Source organism: Lissotriton vulgaris, chromosome 7 (assembly GCF_964263255.1).
Source record: "Lissotriton vulgaris chromosome 7, aLisVul1.2, whole genome shotgun sequence".
Taxonomy (NCBI): Eukaryota; Metazoa; Chordata; class Amphibia; order Caudata; family Salamandridae; genus Lissotriton; species Lissotriton vulgaris.
In genome coordinates, this window is record NC_141695.1 from 361,627,282 (window position 1) to 361,639,616 (window position 12,335).

At 44.9% G+C, this 12,335-nt stretch overlaps 1 protein-coding gene across 3 annotated transcripts in view; it reads right to left on the reverse strand.

Moving 5' to 3' along the window:
- The window catches only part of LOC147701646 (osteoclast-associated immunoglobulin-like receptor), a 909,258-nt gene that overhangs the window by 300,161 nt on the left and 596,762 nt on the right, over window positions 1–12,335 (reverse strand). The window lies entirely within an intron of this gene.

Consider the following 12,335-nt stretch of genomic DNA (forward strand, 5'->3'; position numbering starts at 1 on the left):
ATGTGACTGCACGCAAAGTCATGGACCTAGAAAAAAGAGTCCTGATCCTGGAGCAACGGGCAGAAGATGCAGAAAACAGGGCCCGTCGAAACAACATTAGGGTCACGGGCCTGCCCAAAATGTTGAGGGGACCGACATGGTGGCGTACCTTGAGCGCTGGCTGCATACAGCTGTAGCAGAAGAGGGGTTATCCACATTCTTTGTCTTGGAACAGGCACATAGAGTTCCCACCCGAGCCCTGCAACCTAGCAGGCCACCGCGGCAGGTGGTGGCCCGCCTCCTATTCTACAAAGATAGAGAACATGTGCTGAGCCAGGCGCGCCTCAAAGGCCAACTTAAGGTGGACAACAGCATTGTACGGTTCTTCCCAGATTTCTCTCGGGAGGTGCAACAACAGAGAGCGTCCTTTACAATGGTCAAAAGGAAACTGCGCCAGATGGGGGTGTCCTACTCTATGGTCTTCCCAGCTAAACTCTGAATAGTGCGCTCTGGGGGCACCACATTCTTCACCACCCCTCAGGATGTTTGGGACTGGATTGAGGAGCAGAATCCCCGAGACCCACAGCGAGAAGAAGAAAACCCAGTTGAAAAGAACTTGACATGCTCTCCTGACAGTGGGACAACCTCAAAGAACCACCCGACGATGGAGGAGGCGAACCGGGCCAGAGCCAGTGCAATAGCAGCAGTGGCCTCGCTGAGCGCGGCGGACACCCGGGACCCACTGTTGCATTCCGGGGAGGAGCAGAGAGACTGAAACCAGCTTGAGCTCGGTGGGGGAGCCAGCCAAGCCCTACCGCATGTAACTCCCAGATCGGCAGATGACCTGATGTGAAGTGGATCGCGTAAGCAAGTACAATCAGGACTATATTCAGGGGAGGTGGGGCACGATGTTAGTATAGCCCTACACATAGTCAGGAGGGGTCCCTCTGTATTTACCAGAGACCTTTACGCTGGAGGGGGGAAATCCGGGGGGGCAGAGAGGATGGCTGTCCTTCAGACGGACATTGGCCTAGCCACCACTTCTGAACGTTGACTGTTCAAGCACTAGTGTGGAAGGTTTGGATGGGGTAGATGTTCTCACGTGTCCTGGGGAGGGGGATTTGGGATGGTTTTATAAGTTTTAGTTGGGGGCACTGCTGTCTTCCCCAATGGGGTACCATGGAGTCTCAAGTGAAGGATCGCATCCTATGATATTGGGCACCGGCTACGGGGCGGGGCAGGGGAGACCAGACGGAGGAGGAGAGGCTAATTTACAATGCACACGCAGACTTAATATAATCTTCTTTCCTGGAATATTCGGGGAATGCACTCCATGCATAAACGGTACAAAATCTTCTCGCAGCTGAATAGACGGGGGGTCCACATAGCAATGCTGCAAGAGACACATACATTAGCGTCAGAGAGAGAGGCATTAAATCGTAGGTGGAGAGGCCAGGCATACTACACCACGTACTCTGCATTTACCAGGGGGGTCTTGATTTGGATCAGGGCGGGCGTCCCCTTCCAACATACAAGGTAGACCCAGAGGGCCGATATGTAGTGGTCACCGGGCGCCTCGACGGTCAGGATATTACACTCATCAATGTCTGTGGCCCTATTACGGATCAGGGGGCGTTCTTGGAGCACTTATCGGGGGAACTGGCCCCATATTTGATGGGGGCAGTCATTATGAGGGGCAACTTTAACTGTATAGCAGACCCAGTCCTGGATCGCTCACACCCACCACTTCATGATGCCCCAGTGCATAAGATAGCAAGGATGTTTAGGGAATGGCAATTCCAGTTGGGACTGGTAGACACGTGGCGACAGATGCACCCAGGGGACAGGGAATACTCCCAACTCTCCCACGTGCCTGACTTACACGTCCACTTAGATACCTTCTTATGTTCACCAGACATGCACACCCGACTCCACAAGATGGAATACCTCACACGAACAGTGTCCGACCACAATCCTCTGTTAGCCCAACTGCAATGGGGGCATAAACATCAGCCCATCCCCATCTGGTGCTTCAAGCTAGAGGCACTTGAGGACCAAATTTTCCATCATGAGATTAAGGAGCAAATTGTTGCATACTTCATGGACAATGCACACACTACGGACTCTAGGGTGACCAAATAGGAGGCCTTTAAGGCAGTGATTAGGGGGCGTTGCATGGCATTGTCCATGGGGGTGCGACGTACACTATTGACAGATGTGGAAAGAGCGGACAGGGTGTTGAGGGAAGTGGAGTGCAGGCGTCCGAATGATCCATACTTACGGCAGGAATTGTTCGAAGCGAAAGAGGAAGTGGCAGTACAGGAGGAGCGTGTGAGGTGCTTCGATTACCGGGTTTATATGGACAGAACACATTGAGAGAGAGATAAGGCGGGCAGATTGCTGGCGTGACTTGCCACTCCTACTCATAGGAAGCACGCCATAATGGAATGCCTGTATAGGCAGGACGATAATAATGACTGCTTCCGGGATTCCTATGAGCACCTGCATACAAGCATTGGGCCCAGTGGGGCGGGGGCATGGAGGAAGACCTTCTGACGCACGCCCTGGTGGACGAGATGGCGGAGCTTCTGGGAGCTGTAATCTCAGACCATGAAATCCGAGTAGCTATTAAGGCACTGGTGAGAGGGAAAACGCCGGGCACTGATGGGCTCCCTAAAGAGTTCTATGCTTCATAAGTGGATGAAATGACCCCCAGGCTGATTGAGATGTACGAAGAGGTCAGGGAGAGGGGCCACTTGATGGGCACGACTAGAGAGGCGGTGGTAGTGCCGACCTGAAGCCAGACAAGTCTCCCCTGGAGTGTGAGTCATATCGCCCTTTGTCAATGCTCACTCTCAACTTTAAAATTCTAAGTAAAATATTGGCAACGCGATTACTCCCCCACATGGTGCCTCTGGTACATCGGGACCAGGCAGGTTTCATATCTCAACGGAATACAACCCTAAATATTCGCAGGCTATTTTCCACTATCGAATTGGGAACAATGATGGAGAAGAGAGGGGCGGTGTTCACCAGAGACATGGAAAAGGCATTTGATAGTCTCGAATGGGGGTTCTTATACGCAGTATCGACCAAAGTGGGCCTGGGAGAGGGATTTATAGGCTGGGTACGGTTACTATATGCTGACCCAGTGGCAAGGGTCCGCACGGGTCGCACAATATCCGCGCAGTATCGGGTGGGGAGGAGAACACACCAGGGATGCCCCCTGTCCCCGCTGCTATTCACCTTGGCAGTGGAGCCATTAGCCTGTATAGCAAGGTCCGGAAGGGCGCATCGGGGGATCCAGTTGGGAGAGATACAACACCAAGTGGCGTTATACGCAGATGACCTCCTACTATTCCTAAATGATACAGAGAGTGACTTACCAAGGGCTAATGCGATGATGGAGCGCTTTGGTTCCTTATCGGGGCTACGAGTGAAGTGGCTGATGTCCAAACTGTTTCCCCTGGTGAAGGACCCGAGGCCCCCTCTGAATCTGGGAAATCTGAGATGGGAGCCCCGCTGCTTCCATTACCTAGGGGTCCACATATTCCACACGATGGAAGACGTGAGGGAGGGCAACATAGGGAGGGCGCTCCGCTCGCTTAAGGACACCATGACCTTCTGGGGGAAGCGCCCTTTCTCGGTGATGGGACGTATCTCGCTACTTAAAATGGTGGCATTACCCCGGCTGCTCTTCTTGTTTTTTTAACACTGCCAATTTGGATATCAGCGGCCTGGTTCTGGGAGCTGGACTCCTGCATGTCGGCCTTTGTTTGGGGGTCGGGACGCAGAAGGGTAGCCCTCACTACATTAAAGCGGCCCAGACTGGGAGGTCGCATGGCACTGCCTGACATGGAGGCTTACTATTTGGCAGGACAACTGCAGAGGTTTACACAATGGATTGCGGGAGGCAGGGACCTAGGTAGGGGGATGCCACCGTTCGCCCCAGAGTGGTCCGCTGTGTTCCGAACCCTGCTGAGGACAATTAGGCCCCAACAAATCAGCAGTAACAAACATAGGGTGATACATCACTGCTGTGGCAGATGCCTGCAGAAAACTAAAACGAAGCGTCCATACTCCCCAGAGATGGCGTTGCAGCTGCTGGAGGCCCTTCCTCACGGAGGACAGTGGCAAGACCTGAACGAATGGAGTAATGCGGGGCGACAAAGGTCGGGGATCTGTTCCAGGGACGGGGAGCTCCTCTCCTTCGAGGATTTCAGAGCGGACTGGGACATACCGCCTGGGCACTTCCTCCTACATGGGGCAGTCACAGGAGCAATACGGCGCCCCTGGGGTGCGGGGACGGTGGAACCTCCGTGACACTACACTTGCGAATATATGAGCTTGGCGTGTAGCACCATCAAGGCGGTGGCCTGCTGATATAGAGCTATTAGACGGGACTCAACGCAACCACTAGATAGATTGAGAAGCAAATGGGAGGACGGTATTGACAGGCCCCTAGAGGATAAGGAATGGGACAATGTTTTGGAGCGAATTGCCAAAATATCCCGAAATGCCCGGTTTAGCCTGATCAGCTTTTACATACTCCACCAAGCCTATTTAACCCCAGAACGCATTAACCGATATTTTGTTGACGCAGATGCTAGATGCCTGAGGTGTCAGGCACAGGGGGAGACGTTTATACATATGGTCTGGAGCTGTGCCTCTTTACCCACTACTGGAAAGAAGTGACACAAGTGACAGCGAGGGTGACGGAAAGGGTGGTCCCCTGTACACCGGCCCACGTACTGCTCCATTTATTCCCACACTCTGCTAAAACCAAAAACACATCCAGGTTCCAGGACTTGGCATTTATTTTGGTGAAGCAGGAAATAACTAGTGGTTGGAAGAAGCCGAGGGGCCCCAATATCCTCAGATGGAGACGTGAGATGGGGAAGTGGGCGGGTTGTGAGAGCAGGGTCCTGCTTCGGAATGCACTGCGGGGAGTGGGCAAGCCAGAGAGAGCCCAGGCATGGGAAGGGCTGGTGGCGGACTTACTGAGACTGGGCAGGAGGGACTCGGAGGCTTCCACACCAGAGAGAATCCAACGTGTATAGCACCCCCAGGGACCGGATTAAGGTGGGATCTCCCAATAGTAAAGCGAGAATGGGCCCAGCATCAGCATGCACCGGTGCAGAAGTGGGTCACAACGGAAGGCTCTGGCACACCATCCCTATCTACGCTTGGACTACCAGGTAGCATAATAATCGACCTGAACGATACTCAAGGGGAGACAGCAATGCGGGGAGGGGGGGTTTCGTTGTTGTTGAGGTTTTATTGCCGGGAGTGGGGGAGGGGGTATATCTCAGGTGCATAGTACATAGCTACGGGAATACTGTGAACTTCCAAGTTGTCATGCACAGAGGGGGCACAATGAGGATATCGACAGCATCAGTAGGTCAATGGGTTGTACTGCCCGCCCAAGACCAATGTGTAATGCTATTTTACAAGTATCCGATGTAAGCAATATAAAAGGCAATAAAGTTTGTTTAAAAAAAAAAATCAGGGGATATGTCATTACCAATCCGTTTTGGAATAGATGTTCTTCATGAATTGTTGGATTCATTTCCTTTTACCTCTTTTCATGATTTCTTGCTGATCTAATTGTCATTTTGTACTCTTTTTTAATGTACTACTTTAACCAAATTTATATATTTCAAACAAATAAGATTGTCCTGTGTTTTTGTGCTCCTGAATTGAATTCACTTCTATTAATGTTGTCATAAACACCTGGGTGAATGTTCATATGAGACTCACCATCGAAATAATTCAAATTTCCCATCATAACACAGGCCAGGAACACCAAGGACAATAGACCCCCATCTTGCTGAAACTTTCCCAGCCCTGTGGCAGTTAAATAAAGAGTGCATATATTATTTTCATTGGCCTTTAGCTCCTCTGAATGTTAAAAACAGGTGGCTCACGTAGTTTCAGGAAAGCATTATTTGTTCTCATTCTGTGTTCTTTTTCACCATTTCCAAACAAAATCTTTCCGACATTACCCCCCAAAAAACCATATTTGTTTCCACAAAGTATGGATTGCAAAACCATGTTTTCCCTGAATTTTAGGCGGGGTTCATGATTTTACTAATTTTTAGTTTAGAATTCAGCTGTCTTTCATTCTTACCAGGAGTGTTTAACATTAAGAGGTTGGCCTTCTAGTGTTGATCTATTTCTCATTCCTTTATAATATTTGGTAAACCAAATGCACATGTTAAGTACTATTTAAAAAAAAACAAAAGCAATAGAAATTGTTTAATTCCCCTCATTAGATTAATAAGAAAGAAAGAGTATATGTTTGATTCCAATGTGACAAGCATAATGGTGTCACTCAAAGAGTCACCCGTAAGGCACTGAAGCATCACACAGGAACACAGTGCAGACAAGGAAATGTCACACATATGAAAAGCGAAGCTTGTCAGCTATGATCGTCTCAAATGAATCTTAATTTAATTTAATAACTTAGAGCGCATCATCATGTGCCTAAGTTAAGTTGTCTTTTGAAAAATTGCAGTGGGGCACTAGTTTAGTGCCCTTCCATTTCTCGTTTCTTTGCCGAAGTTTTAAGATCTTAGAGTTTCTCGTTGCTCAAATGGGTCTCATGTCTGATATTTATATGTTTTTCTTATCTTCATTGCTTGATTTTGCTCACGAGAAAGTGTCATTCATAGTTTTTCAATGGCACTCATAATTGCACTGAAATCATAAAGATGTCACACATAAGCAAGCTAAAGCATTGGCAGTTATGCGTCAATTGCCTGACTTACTTCCCAATAACAATGACGCATGACTTACTATGGAACAATTATGAAAGCTGGTCCATGGCATAAAATCAATCTTCTAAATAATAGCAGTAAGTGCCAACATGTCGTTCATGCAATTCCTCAAATCTCCACAGAAATGCCGACCAACTTAAACTGGATGGGCTCCCTCCCTAAATATTACTAGCTGTTTTAAGTGTGTGAAATTTAACCTCCACCCCCCTCGTCGCCAACATGTTGTGGTGTCAATCCATGATAGAAGATTACACAACAGGATTTTTGGATGATGATTTATTGAAGTACATCCAAAAATATGTCGACCCTGACTGTGTACGTCCTGCAACCAGTCGCTCCGATCACCGCACGGATCATACTTGGGGGTAGGTGTGCCAGCAGAGACCGCGCGCCGTTGGGGTCCCTGACTTCACTGTGCAGGTCCCATAGGAGCAGACTGCGGGGTACCTTAGGGACACACTAAGGGTAGCACCACTTGAGGCAGGACCAGTTGGCCTGCCCACCAAAAACCAACATCACTCAAGGTTAAATAAAAGTTTTTTTCACTGTGTAGTACGATAACACTAAGGTCCTGAGGAATTGCTAGAGTAAGCAAGAAACATGTCGACCTAAACAGAGGGTTGCAGATATTCACGCCACCGACCTTCATAGCGTCTATCTCCCCTCCCACTGTTTTAACCAAGGGAGTCAGCCACGTCAATAAAAATCCTTGTGGACTAGCTTAACTTTTTTAAATCACCACCACTTAATCACGACTACACTACTTTTCTGCCCTCTCACACGCATGCACCATATGGCTGGAACAGAAGATCTCCGCTAAAGAGCCCCTTCACGGGTGCCCGTCAGACATTGCAGCGCCAGTCTGACGAGGAGCAGGACCCATATGATGAAGCATGACACCTAGCTTGCTGGGTGTGTGAGGGTTCTAGTTCCCAAGAGGGAATTTTCCCTCTTTTTCTTTTCTCCTTCCTTTTCTTTCCCAATACTCTTACTCGCCTCCATTCTAGTCCTACTGGGGAACTTTGTGCTACTATTTGTTACTACGTCCTGCAACTCCCAAATAGTCCCTATTCAGAACTAGAATGCCCAGGGGACAAATGATATGAAGCGCTCGAGGTACAAAAGTTTAAATAACAACTACATGTGTAAAACACTTATAAATTAAAGAGAATATGTTGGTTGTAATCAGCATACAACAGTGTGACCATGTATAATAAAGAATCGAATCTGCCATACATTTAAAGGATATTGCAATCCATTTTGGAGATTCATCCTGTTATAAATGAACTCAGTGTAGCGTCCTCCCGTGCCTGGGTGCATGCACAATGAATACGCCACACACTGAGCTCTAGAGCAGAGGTCCTTATTCTTCAGCATACAATCACACACTGATATCTCTCATTACATCGTAACCATTAATACCCACACCTTCACTCCTCCCAGCAAGTTATGTAATTCTTTAGAGTCCTGCAGAACTACAAGGATCCTACCACATCATAGTCTTATGACACTACACTCAGCCTTCAGCCTTATTCCTTAATGTGGTCATGGAACTCCTTGTAACTTGTAGTATCCTTATAATGTACTGCAGGGGGCTCTAGATACCATAAATATTGCTCTGAGAGAAGAAGAGAGATGAGACAAACTTGAGTACCTTATTCTAGTCAGAAGTGTATCCCTTTAGGGGCGTGGTTTTGGCACCAAAAGAAATGGCCGCAGCTCTGGAGAGCTCTGTAGGCACGTAGCCGCAACGGAAGTCTTCCAAGTGCTCCCAGCGGATACCGGTTCTTCCAAACCGCATCAATTATCAGCGAAATGCCTGCTGCCTCTACAGATGCCCTTATAACCGTGCGGGGTGAGCGGAACAGGTTATATTTCCCTTTTTTATTTTCCGAGGATAGCTCTTAAGACGCAACCGCCATTTTGTGCTCTCTATCACCCCCAGTGAATGCTGCATGTTCTCTGCATCACACTACTTTTGGACATAGCGTGTATAACTTGGAAATAATTTTTAGCTGGAATGTTTGCCCTCATTGATGTTTGGAGTAATGGATGCTTCAATTCTGACTGACTTTTTATTTGTTTGCAGCCTAAAGTTATACCAACCGCCATTTTGATGTCAGTTTTACCTCACTGGCTTCCACCTTATTTTCCTTCATATGATACAATGTTAAACCATATTTTCTTTGGAAAAGGAGTTATTGTAATGCGAATTCTACATTCAATTTGAGGAAAAGGGACTTTTCTAGGTTTAAGAAGTGAACACCTACTTGCTCTGTTTGGTTTCTTATATTCACTCCTCAATATATGCCAACTATTTAAAGTTTTTTACTGTAGTTACTACAGATAAGGTAGTGGTTCATCAAGTTCCATCAAGTCTCTCTCCTTCTGCGGTAATATTGGATTCTTTTTTGTGGATAGCTGTTTTGGAACTGTTATTCATAAGAATTTTTACTACAGCATTCTCAATTCACGTTTTAAGTGTTTTCAGCTTACAATTTGAATTTTTGTTTCAATTTCGTATACAAATTTCTTCAAAGGCAATGCCACGTTATAATCGAAATTCATCTCAGCACATTACTGCTACCAACCTGTCTTTGGAGGATGTTAACCCTTATAGTGTATTGCAAGAGAATTTGGAAGATGTAGCTGATGACTCTCCTACCGCAAAGGGCTCCTCTCCTCATATTTCTCATCCAAATTCAAACATTTTATCTAAATTACCTTCCTCATCTGCCTCTACATCTGGGAAACAAATCAAAATGAATCCCACATCTCCTACAAATACAACCTCTTCTATTTCTATGGAGATACTATTAGATGAAATTCGTTCACTCAAACCCTACATGGCAGAAACAAATGCCCGGCTTCAAAGTCTCGAAGATAACTGGTCACGTACTGAACAAAAGGTTGAGCATCTCGAGAAGACCATCGCTTCAGTTCAAGTACTCACTGACCAAGTTCCTAGTATACACAGAGAAATTTAAAACCTCAAGCAACAAGTTGAAAACTAAGAAAATCGAAATAGACATAATAATTTACGCATTTACGGGCTTGCAGAAGGTCTTGAAGGATCAAATGCCATATTCTTTTTCGAATCATTCTTACCTACGCTTTTTGGTCTCCTAAATTCTCCAGCTTTAAATATTCAACGAGCACATCGCCTGGGTCAGATTTCTCATTCCTCTACTTCCTCTGCAGCAAAACCCAGGGGTGTTATTTTGTACTGTTTAGAATATACAGATCTACTCAAAGTTCTTCAGGCGGCCAAGCAGAAAGGCAAAATTACTTGGAATGGTTCTAATCTTTTCTTTGCACAGGACTACGCCAAAATCACTGCAGATCGTCGCAAGAAGTTTCTGGAGATGAGATCTGCTCTTCGCTTCTTGAATACTCGCTATGGCTTATTCCATCCGTGCCTATTTAAAGTGACTTTTAACAATAAGACGACGAATTATGAAGACTCTGCTATACTTCAACAATTTTTTGACTCTTGTACAAATGAATCAATGGACATCCCTCGAGCATAACTATTGAACAGAAATCCTCTGTATATTGGAATGATGTTCGGTCATGTTGTCCTTTCTGTATTTCTCCCCTTTTGTATTTTGTATTTTGTACTCTGTATTTTGTAGTTTGTATCTTGTTTTATATTCTAATTGTGTTGTGATTTTAGTTGTTAATCTGATCTCTTTTTGGATTCTTCTAGACGCGGTTTTGTGAACCCTTGACTTATGTGTTCTTCATGATCACTTGGAAGTCGTTCTCCCCTTGCGCGTTCCTATGGACTCTTCAGTTCGGTGTGCTGCCTTCCTCATGTGGTTCCACCATCCCCAGTCTGAATATTTTCTTGTGGTATGTCTTTTTGACGTCTCTTTTCATTGTCAATTGTTAATATTGATTCTCATCTTTGATCTTTGTTTTCTTCTCTCTCAGTTGTTTTCTCCCTTGTTTCCCCCTTTTTCTTTTACTGTATCTTTATCTCTACTTTTTACAATATTTCTTTTATGAGTACTCTTCTTTTACTTACATCTTTCTTCTCCTTCATCCTGAGTCTACTTCACAATCTTCTCTTCTCTGTTTTCTTTCTCCTACGTAATAGGAATCTAAATTCTTATACTGTTTGCTTATTGGCTGTTCATGTTCTGTTTGATAGATACTATTTAACTGCTTTTATAATAATTGTGCATGTTCTTTTTATTAACTTACCTTTAGAGTTGTAACTTGGAACGTTAAAGGAGTTAATAATCCAATCAAAAGACAACACGTGTTAACCCATTTCTCTAGATTGAATATTGATATCGCTTTAATTCAGGAAACTCACTTGTCAGATGCCGAAGCAGCTAAACTGAAGAAAAGTTGGGTGGGGCATGTTTTTTCTTCCCCAGCTTTAGGAGGGAAGAATGGTTCATCGATTTTGTGTCATAAAAAACATCAGTTTTCAGTTGTACATCAGGAAAACGATCTCGATGGCCCATGGGTAATTGTTAAATTAATTATTGATCAAATACCCTTAGTATTATTTAATGTTTATGCGCCTGTTACTGTTCATAATAAGTTTTGGTCTCATATATCTGATAAACTTCTTACGTTAGATGATGAGTATGTTATTTTTGGAGAGGACTGTAATCAGATTCTCGATCCTATATTAGATAGACACTCATCTGTGAAATTCTCCAATTCCAAAATGCACTCACAATTCTCCTCTGCCGTACGTCATAAAGCTTTAATTGAGGTCTGGAGACTTTGTAATCCAGATTTACAGGGGTATGCTTTCTATTCTCCCCCTCACAATTCACAATCTAGAATAGATTATCTCGTTTTCAGTAAACCCTGGTCTTAGCTTGTCTCTCATGCTGAAATTGGTTCTATCCTAATATCAGACCATGCTCCAGTTTTTGTAGATTTTGATTTGCTACCTTTTTCCCCTAATGCTGGTAAATGGCGTTTTAATAACACATTATTATCAGATCCTAATTTCACAAGCCAATCCACCTCTTTTGCTTCTGAATTCTTTTCTTTTAACTCCACTCCAGACTCTTCTCCTGTAATGATTTGGGATTCTTTTAAAGCAGCAGCCAGAGGATTTATCATACAGTTTGTTTCACAGAAACAAAAGACTTTTGAAGCCAAGAATATTCAGATATTAGCCAAGATTAAGCAACTTGAATATGATTATTATCGCTCTAATTCTGAAGCATTGCTAAAAAATCTTATTGAAGCAAACATCTCTTTTAATAAATCTACTACAGAATCTCCATCCTCTTATCTCTGAAAAAGTAGTGCCCGGTATTATGGAGGCCAGAATGAAATGAGCAAACTACTTGCAATTTATTTGAAGATTTGTCGTGAACGGACTAAAATAGAATCTATACGTAACAATGTAGGAGACTCGGTATCTAAAGATAATGATATTCTAAATGAATTTGTTTCATTTTACAAAAGTTTATATACACCAGAGCACCAACCAACTTCAGCTGCAATTTCCTCATTCTTTCAATCGATAAATTCTCCTCCCCCATATGATACAGACTTCTCCTCATTAGAATCGGCTCACTTCGTGTCCTTATTACTTCC